The sequence below is a fragment of the Anas acuta genome, chromosome 8 (genome assembly GCF_963932015.1).
Source record: "Anas acuta chromosome 8, bAnaAcu1.1, whole genome shotgun sequence".
Lineage (NCBI taxonomy): Eukaryota > Metazoa > Chordata > Aves > Anseriformes > Anatidae > Anas > Anas acuta.
Genome location: NC_088986.1, coordinates 32,054,970 through 32,064,239, shown reverse-complemented (window position 1 = coordinate 32,064,239; position 9,270 = coordinate 32,054,970). Strand labels below are relative to the sequence as shown.

Genomic DNA, 9,270 nt, shown 5'->3' with positions numbered 1-9,270 from the left:
ATCTTATGGTCAAACAGCCGTGTCCTCGCCATAGCTGTAGAGCAAAGCCAGTTGCTTCCAGTTTAAACCACCCTTTACAAAGAGCACCACAGAGCTCTGAGCATCTCTTGCACCATTCTTGTGTTTTCACCACTGCCACAAAATAGAACACTGTCTTCCTGTAGTCTTTGCACTAATAAAGGACACTTCTAACTATGGGGGCTTTTAGAAATGCCCTGTATTTTTCCCTGACCACATGACCAGAACAGAGAAAGGGTTGGAGAGAGGGTTCTTGGGGATGAGGGAAGCAGGGAAGAGGTTTCATGGCTCAGGGGCAGATCACTCACACATTGCCTTCACTGCCTTTCATCTGATTCAGCTGTGTGACACAGCACCCACAGGGCAGTATGCAGTAGCCCTAGTGCTTTCTGACCCCTTGGCACTGGGACCAGGGCCCGCAACCCAGCCAAGCTGACAGCACAAACGCACATCAGGCTGCAGCAAGACCACAGCAGAGGCAGCCAGACCTGGGGACACCTGCGTGTCGCCCTGCAGGGCTCAGTCACCAGCCTTGAAGCTGGGTCTGAAGGCAGGGCATGGGAAGAAGAGCAGATGCTTTTCCTCTCCCCTTACCCATAAAATTGAAAGATATCATTTTGTGTTCCCTTCAACCTAAAACCTTGCCCAACCTTTGCCCAAGGGACAATGGCACTAGGCAGGATGGCACGGAGCTTACAGCCCCTGGAATGGAAATGGGGCCCTTGCCTGCTCAGGGAGCTACTCCGACAGGCATTTCCTCATGCAGGATAGCAGGCACCATGATGGAACTAAGAGACATTTTCTGGACACAGTGAGATGAATTATCCTGGCACCATCTGGTAGCTGTTTCTCATTTCTGACAATATTTAAAACTTAATTTGGGCTTGGGCAGTAACAAATAGGTCTCAGATCTCACCTGGCTTTGCTAATCTCTTGACCTAGGCATATCACATAATTTGTCTGAGGCTGTGGATCTCAACATTTTGCTGCTATGTCTATTCTCTATTCTAGATAGACTGCTGGACACTACCCTGATGGCACCCTGGTAATCCTGGATGGATCCTTGCTGAAGAAAGGGGAAAGCAAGAGCTCTGTGCCTTACTTGCAGCAAGCACGATGTGAAAGTTGATCACATTTAGTCATGTTCTCCCAGCTAGAAGCCATAATGGACCACAGCCACAAAGAATTTGCATTCCCAGACACCTAATGGCAAGGGGGACATTCATTATTACTATTACAATTATCATTATTTTAAATATGAACTTAAATCTAAGTTACACACTCTAAATGCTGCTCATGATTGCTCTAGCACATATGTATCCGTGCATGTACATATACATTTATATGCTCGAGTCTCTATATAAATAAATAATCCCTTTAGACAGAACAGCATGACAGCAAAAGCTTTCAGATAAGAACATGGTGTGAAAATGTAGCATGTCTCTTCTCTTTATGTTCTATGGCAAATGCAAACGAAATTTATTGCTTAAAATATGTGCAATCATTTTCATCTGACTACCTGTAGATGCTCTATATGGCTCTGTACAGGAGTTCTCTCCTGCAGAGAATCTGGTTTATTACTAGCACACTTCCATTCTTTCACATGTCTTCGTGAATTTGAAAGAGCTGCTTAGAATTTGTCACTTATTTTTAACAATATAATTTTCTTTGGAAGGAACATTCTTGCTAAGCTTGACATGTGATATTTAATCGCATATTGACCACTCAATATTACTTTAATGCTTCCTGTCAGTTACAGTACAGCAGGCAGGGTTCAAGCAACACGTTTGCCTGGAGTTCAGTATTCATTTAAATCAAATTTGTCAGCTTTCAGTTTTTTTAAATGTAATATTTTATTTTTATTAAATGCAAGTTAATAATGCCTTGTCAGGCCAAGGGCATGTTTTAATGTGAACAACTCAGATGTTAAGTGAAATTGAAGCCATAACACACTGTTAATGGAGTCATACAATCATCCTAATGCCAGCGTCTCAACCTAACACAAACACACTCTGGCTTCATGTTGGGTTATTTCAGGGAGCTTTTCAGATACAGAAAAGCACTCACACATCTAACTGCATGCACACACACAAGTTGTTTTTACAAGCATATGCTCCTGGGCACAAGAGCCTACAACGGTACTTACACATACACACATGCTGTTTCTCCTTTTCACAAAGCATCCTGCTTGACTGGTGGCATTGCAGCTTGGGTTATGAGTGCTGTTCTTAGCTTCAGCTCTAGTTTTCAATGATGCTACCTACAGTGAATTTTTTGACAATGTTTATGTATGCAAGCACACATACAAACAACTTCTGTACAGGGAAGATGCACAACAAATGTGTCTTCCTAAATATATGCAATTGAGTGAATGCTTGGGTGCATTATATACACGTCCATTTAATAACACAGTGTTCATGAATCACCAGGGTGGGATAGTTTCCTCTGCATGCACTACACAATGCAGGACACACACCCACAAGTGACAGCTGATCCTCTGCCACCTTCATCTTTACTCAAGTCAAGAGCTATCCCTCTTCCTACTCACAAAGAGGGATGGCATACTAATGATCAGCCATCGTGTTACAGGGTAACAAGATGGATGAAGGCTTCTAAATACACCATGAACTGCAGCAACATAAAATAACTCAGTGATGAAGCATCACGCCTTTAGGGAGCACTTCCCAGAATCAGGACCAGACCAAACCCATGCTGCACGCTGTGACCATGCTTCCCAGTGCCACAGCCATGCCATTCAGGAAACGGTGACAGCATATTATGCCTTTCACCTCCTAAATCACCAGCTCCAAAGGGGTGTGTGTCAGCAGTGGCAGACCCATCCCCATCTGACAGCTGTGCCAAGGTGGTGGCAGCACAGAGGTGGCCTATGCACACCAGCGGCCCCATCACTGGTTCCCAACACAGCTGACACTAATTGGCACCCACATCAGCAGCTCGGCATGAGGGGCCAAGGGCCCAGACACACACTCTGCTCCCCTGAGCAGGGCTGGAACAGGGGAGCTGTGCCCCCAGCACTTTCTGCAGCCACCACTGCTATTACAGAGCAGGATAACAACAGCGATAGAGGTGCACAGAGGTTATCCAGCACTTCCCAGTGACATTTGAAAGGAAAGGGCACTGCTGCTATAGAGAGGCATAGATGTAGGAAGATTTGGGGCTGCACCACAGCCATACAGGAACCTTCCAAGCCCATGGCACCCACAGGCAGAACATGCCCCATCTGTGCTTCAGCAGGGATCAGTCAGGACACATGGGTTTCCCAGCAGGTACATGCATGACCTCCACAGTGGTGCAAGGAGCCAGTTCCCAAGCTCATGTCTGTCATGGGTGGTGCCCAGGGTCCCTGGTCAGTGCTGGTGGTGGGACAGCACCCAGCACAGAGCCCAGCTCAGGAACTGCTTAGTGCTGGATGCTGAGCTCCATCCCACACCTTTGTACCCTGATGTAATTCTCCTTTCACTGGGATTTTATCCTGGGTCCTCGCATTGTTACCCAAGAACATAGATGCACTCAATATTTTGAGGTGGTGGGGCTGGAGCCAGGGCTGTGCTCCCCACCCCTTCCTGCTGCCTGAGAGCAAGCAGGGGACCCCCTGCAGGGCAAGGAAACAGCTGCACCCCATCACCCAGCTCAGCCCACTTTCCCACTAGGGGAAACACTTTCCAACATGCTTCCCTATGCAGAGAGGTAGGGAAAACGTCTAGTAGACAGTCAGGCATTTTATGGCCACCATGCTTGTTACCTTTGGGAGATCAGTAAGGTTTTCATGGTGGACCCATTGCAGCTGTGTTTGTAGGCCTTGCTTGCATCAGCCCGCTGTACACCTTGCGATATCGGAGCACTGCTCACCACAACAAGTGCTGTGTGTCTCCTGCCCCAGGTTAGTGCCCCAGATTTATATTGGCACAGTGCAATTAGAGACAGCACAGTTACATTGTCATGGAACTGGTGTAAGAGAAAGTCAGCCCACAGAGATTCACATATTCATTCAGACTATCCAGACATAATAAGGCTGTCCAGATTCTAATGATCAAAAATGCATACAGTTGGCAATAAGGTATATATATTAATTATAACTGCACAGTTCAAACATGAGCTACTTTGCACAAGAGTAATTAGAATCGCAATTGACCTTTTGCAGAAGCGTAGGGTTATGCTTAATTCTAGCCAGCAGCATTCAAAACATTTATTTAAATACTATTCCTACTTCTTAACTCATAACCATATATTGTTTGAAAGCTATTTTATAGCTAACAGAAAAGGAGTCCTGCATGGGGAACGAAACATATGAAGCTCTGTTCTTTACACCAAACACTTAAGAGTGCAAGAAAACATTAATATATGAAAGCAAGAGTAAAAAATAAATACACGTTTAAGAACTAAATGAATTGCCACCAGAAAAGCAGTTGTATTTATGCTTTATCTAAGAATGCTCTAATAAAAGAGATGACATTCAGTCACGTGATACTCCTATGTCTTTGCTTCTCTGCTTTTCTATACTAGCTGTTTGTTATTTCCCATAATGGCCAGGGGAATCCCTGTCCTTGATGAAGAACACCCATGCAAAGCAGTGTGGCATCACTGTCTTCTTCCTTCCCAGCAGCCTAGGCTGAGCCTTCCCCAGAGCCAGCCTAAATGCCATCTCTCTCAGGGAAACAAAGGCATCAGCCAGCAAACACCTCTGCAGGAGGAAAATAGGAAAAGACCTCTCGATTTTAGCTGCTTTTTAGAGGCTACCAGATGTTTTGCAAGTCCTTTTCCATGCCAGTATATCTGAGAAGAAAAATACCAGTAACTTTGAGGACAAGGTTTGGAGGATCTGTCAGAGAGCAGGAATATTTCATGTGAGCAGGGACAGCTCACATGAAATATTGGGACAGCCCACCATTTGCAAACATCCCCATAGTTGTGCTTTCAATAGGTGGCACTTATGAATAATAATATGCATAATCTATCTTGTGCCTATGCAGGAGAGAAAACATAAGTGGACAAGCCTGAAGGCATGGCCGTCTATTAAAGGTTGCTTGGGAATTCTCTGCAGAGTTAGGGCAAAACTGTGCTGCTAAACACGGCTGGGGGATTTGCATGTTTAAGAAAACAGGACTAATTGAAAGTCATTCTCTTCTGGATGAGCGATTTACATTTCTTACAGATCAAATTATAGAGGGGAAAATACAGTTTTGCCCTTTTATTGCTTATTTGATTGCCAGCTTTTATTGCTTTCTCTTTTATTAAAGAGATGCAGTACAGAACGTCAAAAAAACACCCAAGTACCAAGGCATTATACGCACCTAAAGTCTAAACCCTGCAGAAACACACAGCCCTGCTTTGTTCTGTGCCTGTTTGTAGACACCTCGAGTTAAGTACCCAGGGCTCAGGATCTCAGTAATTAAATATAAAAACAGTTAGGAAATTGCATTAAAATCACTGTATCCTAGCTAGCACTGCAGATGTAACTCAGGTCTATTCCTCCCACAGTGGTGAGGAAAAATGTAGCCAATTTTAGAGTAGTCCAAGAAATAGTGAGGTAAGCAGCTCGGATTTTCCCCAGAGAAATAGCCAGACTAACCATTATTTTTTATCTGCTTACATTATGCTATTATGCTTTATTCCAAAAGAAAAATTTTTTTTTTTTTTTTTTTTTTTAAGAATAAGTACATTTTTAGCTCAGGTGAACACACCTCCTTTGTGCTGCTAAGGAGAAAGCAGGCCCAGTCACATTCCCAATGCATTCTTGTTCCCTTGGGAGTACAAGGAATAACCTCTGCATCACAGGGAGGCAACAGAGCCCAGAAGAGCACTCTGCCACAAAAGGACCAAGCCTTGCAGAGAGGAGAGACTCTGAACATTTACCTGCAAGCTAAGGGCAGGAGACAAGGAGGAGCTCTCCAGGGGGACTTCAGGGACTCTTCAGCTCACATCTAGGTGCAGACACCTCATTCATACAAGGACAGGCTATCACCATTCTATAAAGAAAATAATAATAAAAAAAAAGTAAACACAAGAGTAAGCAATTTCCAGACACATCAGTCAGCTTATGCCCAGCTCCACTAGAATCAGCACCCTCACCCCCGTATAGAGAGCAACAGCCGCTCAAGTCACTACTAAGGCAAGAGCCCCTTCCTCAGTGCTTATCTGCCACACCTCGAGTAACCCAGCTGCAGGAGATTATCTGAGTACTGGTGTTTTAATTGAAAATGGCTGTACTAGGAGCAGAGAACCTCATCGTGTTAGTATTAATAATAGGTGCATGGGGGATAGGAGGGAACAGCAGCAATTTAACAACATGTAGCACAGCTGGCAGCTGTGTAAGCCAATGTGCACATACACACACACACACAAAACAAAACAAAAGACAGTAACAAGAATCTGAGAAAGCAAAACTCATGGGATGGATAATGAATCAAACATTTCAGTTTCACTATTGCTGTTGGCCAAAGGAGAATCTACCAGCATGGGAAGAAACCCATCTCCAATCTTGCTGAAGCCCCAGGAGGATGAACTCGGGGGCAGCTGATGTGGTTGCGCCCTGCTGTCCCCTCACAGCAGGGGTTGTGCCAGGCTGGCTGCTAGCCTGAGTGTCCCATCTCCACCTCTGGGTGCTGCCAGGGAGCAGAAACTAGCACTGGGAAGGGGAGGGGGAGGCAAGAGGCACCCAGTATCGGGATTCCTCTGCTGCTAATCATCACTGTGCATGTGAACTGTGTGTAAAGCATTCCCATGTCAGAGCTGTAGTTGTACATAGGTGTAAATTACTGTACAGGGTTCAAGGCAGCACTCAGCCATGCCCAAGTTGCCTAATTAGCAGTTGTTAGTGTGGCAGAACTATAAAGTGCTAATATTCAAATGTTATGACTGTGCAGCCTCTTGCCAAAATCCACAAAGTGTTTGGAAGCTGGCTGGCATTACAGACTAAACTCTCTCTTCCCTTGCAAGTGGAGGATCAAAGGCAGATGTGCTAATTAACCCTTCTTTTGAGTATATCTATGGTGAAACCACAGCACCATATCCATGATGCCACTGCTGCACTGCCTGGCCACAGGGTACGATACTGCAGTGGCAGTCCCCTTTCAGTTCAGCCTCTCTCTGTTCCAAGCGAGGCAGCCCCCTAATTTGGGAGCTGCTGCTCTGGGTATCAAGGATGAAGAATTGAGTATTTGTGTGTAGGTCTATTATTGTAAAGCAAAACCCTTTGCCTTGCACAGCCAACCTCCAGAACACAGCCTATGGGACTGGAGAAAAGCATTCATGTAACATATACTACTTGACATTGCCCATGGCTAAATGTGGGGAACAAGATGTTCTCTGTGGCCATACCAGGCTCCCTCAGTCATACCCGCTTTAATCCAAACGCCTCTACAAGGAGACGTCCCTGGCCGTGGTTTCTGTTGTGAGCAATGACAGAAGGGAGAGCACAGCGTGCATCTGCTGAAGTATGGCAAATGGCGAAAGCTGCACAGGGGTTTGGCTGTGCACACATCAACCACATCAGGCAGGAGCATGCCCCTGGTTCAGTTCATTTCAGAGTTATTTTGTCTGGTTAACATCAAAGATGCTTCTTACTCCTGCATGTTGTTCACATCCCACTAATTTCATAAATGGCAGCACATGTCCAACCCCTCATTGCACTTATGCCCGAAATCCCCTGGGAAGCTCCATGGTACATGAAGCCATCTGCCCATGGTGCGGAGCCACTCAAGAGGGCCAGCTCCCCCAGCGACTCTGCCACACACTCAAGGGTGGTCTGGCCAAATGGCTTCAGTCCACCCTGCATGCACTGATGCTGGTACCCAAAGAGCCCGAGCCACCTCCCTCAGAAATTTGTCAAGAGAGGTGATTTTCCTTTTATGCCAGCATTACAATGCTTTTTCAATATTGCCTACATCCCCAGAGACTTGATATCCATATAGCTGGTTGATTAGCAGATCCGATTTTACTGACACAGCTTGAACCAAATCCACCAAAACTAGAAACCCACTGAGTCCAGGCTGTGCCTTCATGCAGGGAAGGCTGTGGTGGGCAGCTGGCTCTGTTAGCCCCCAGAGCCGTGGCCAGGGCACCCATGAGGCCTCCAATGCTGGGCTTGGCCAGCACAGATGGGCATGGGGAGAGCCAGACAGAGCTGGAAGCCTGACATCAACCTTCGAAAAGTGCCTATTTCCGGCATCCTACAGTTAAAAATGTAATTTTCATCAAAAGCAGAGGACAGCAAGGAGGATGTTGCAGAGATGGGCTCGATCACACTGGGCAGGAAGGGATGTCCCTTCACCCCAGAAGTGAATGTGTGCCTGCAGCACAACATACATTAAAAGTGCAGCTGCCTCTTCTGTGTGAAAACCAAAACCCAGCCACCCCATTTCACACACACAAACTTCACAGATGCACTATAGGCTATTCATTACTAAGTATGTTGAATTTTCAATACGAAAAATATTCCCTAGCATTAGTTATATTTGTTTCACAGGGAGGGCATGAACATTCATGTGGCTCAGAAAAGAGGCATGTGCCATGTGCCACCAGGACAAGGAAACATGATTCTTTCTGTGTTTTCACAGGTCCTGGTGCAGCTGCTGCAGGTCTCACAGATACATTTCAGGCCAGTGCCAAGGTCCAACACCTCTTCAGCAGCACTTCAATAGCTCCAGGTCTGGGGAAGGGAAGGGTTCCAGCCTCTTCACCCGTTAATGCTATGGAATCATGGGGTAGCATCAGTTCCCTGGTATTTGTTCATGCCTTCCATAAAACACTTCAAATTAAAATAAATAAATAAATAAATAAATAAATAAATAAATAAATAAATAAAAGTGGGGGCGTTAGATTACGGTCTCATTTACCCCCAAGTAACTCTGGAATAAACAAACTGTCCTATCATTAACCAAACACATCAATGAGCTGATCTCGCCCAGTAGTTTTATTTGTAGAGCTCTGTTCCACCTCCCAATTTTAAAAGGGATCTGTTCATGCTCTGAGGCAAATCTCATTTTCAATCTCAAACATTTTATGCAATATTTTAGCAGGCTATTTTGTACTGCTGTACAGTTGCCAATTTTAAGTATTATCAATAATGTATTCTTCCACATAACCTCTTTAACACAATAGAATAAAATAAAATAAAAACACGTCAACAAAAATTGTTTTCACTTGGTAATACTGTGTGAATGTTAAATTTCCCATTTTGCAATGCAGCCATCGCTATAAAACTCTGAGGGCGGATTAATGCTCTTGTGGTAC

At 45.1% G+C, this 9,270-nt stretch overlaps 1 long non-coding RNA gene across 2 annotated transcripts in view; it reads right to left on the bottom strand.

Moving 5' to 3' along the window:
- The window catches only part of LOC137860598 (uncharacterized), a 7,624-nt gene extending 1,410 nt beyond the window's left edge, over window positions 1–6,214 (bottom strand). Inside the window, exons 1-5 of one of the 2 annotated variants that reach the window (XR_011099078.1) lie at window positions 6,109–6,214; window positions 5,893–6,005; window positions 2,165–2,278; window positions 1,121–1,221; window positions 1–34 (exon numbers count right to left, since the gene is read on the bottom strand). The exon at window positions 1–34 is cut by the window's left edge and continues 1,410 nt beyond it. This is a non-coding gene — a long non-coding RNA (uncharacterized lncRNA). The remainder of the gene's footprint in view (window positions 35–1,120; window positions 1,222–2,164; window positions 2,279–5,892; window positions 6,006–6,108) is intronic. The other variant, XR_011099077.1, reaches the window with a different exon arrangement.
- Window positions 6,215–9,270: the final 3,056 nt, after the last annotated feature.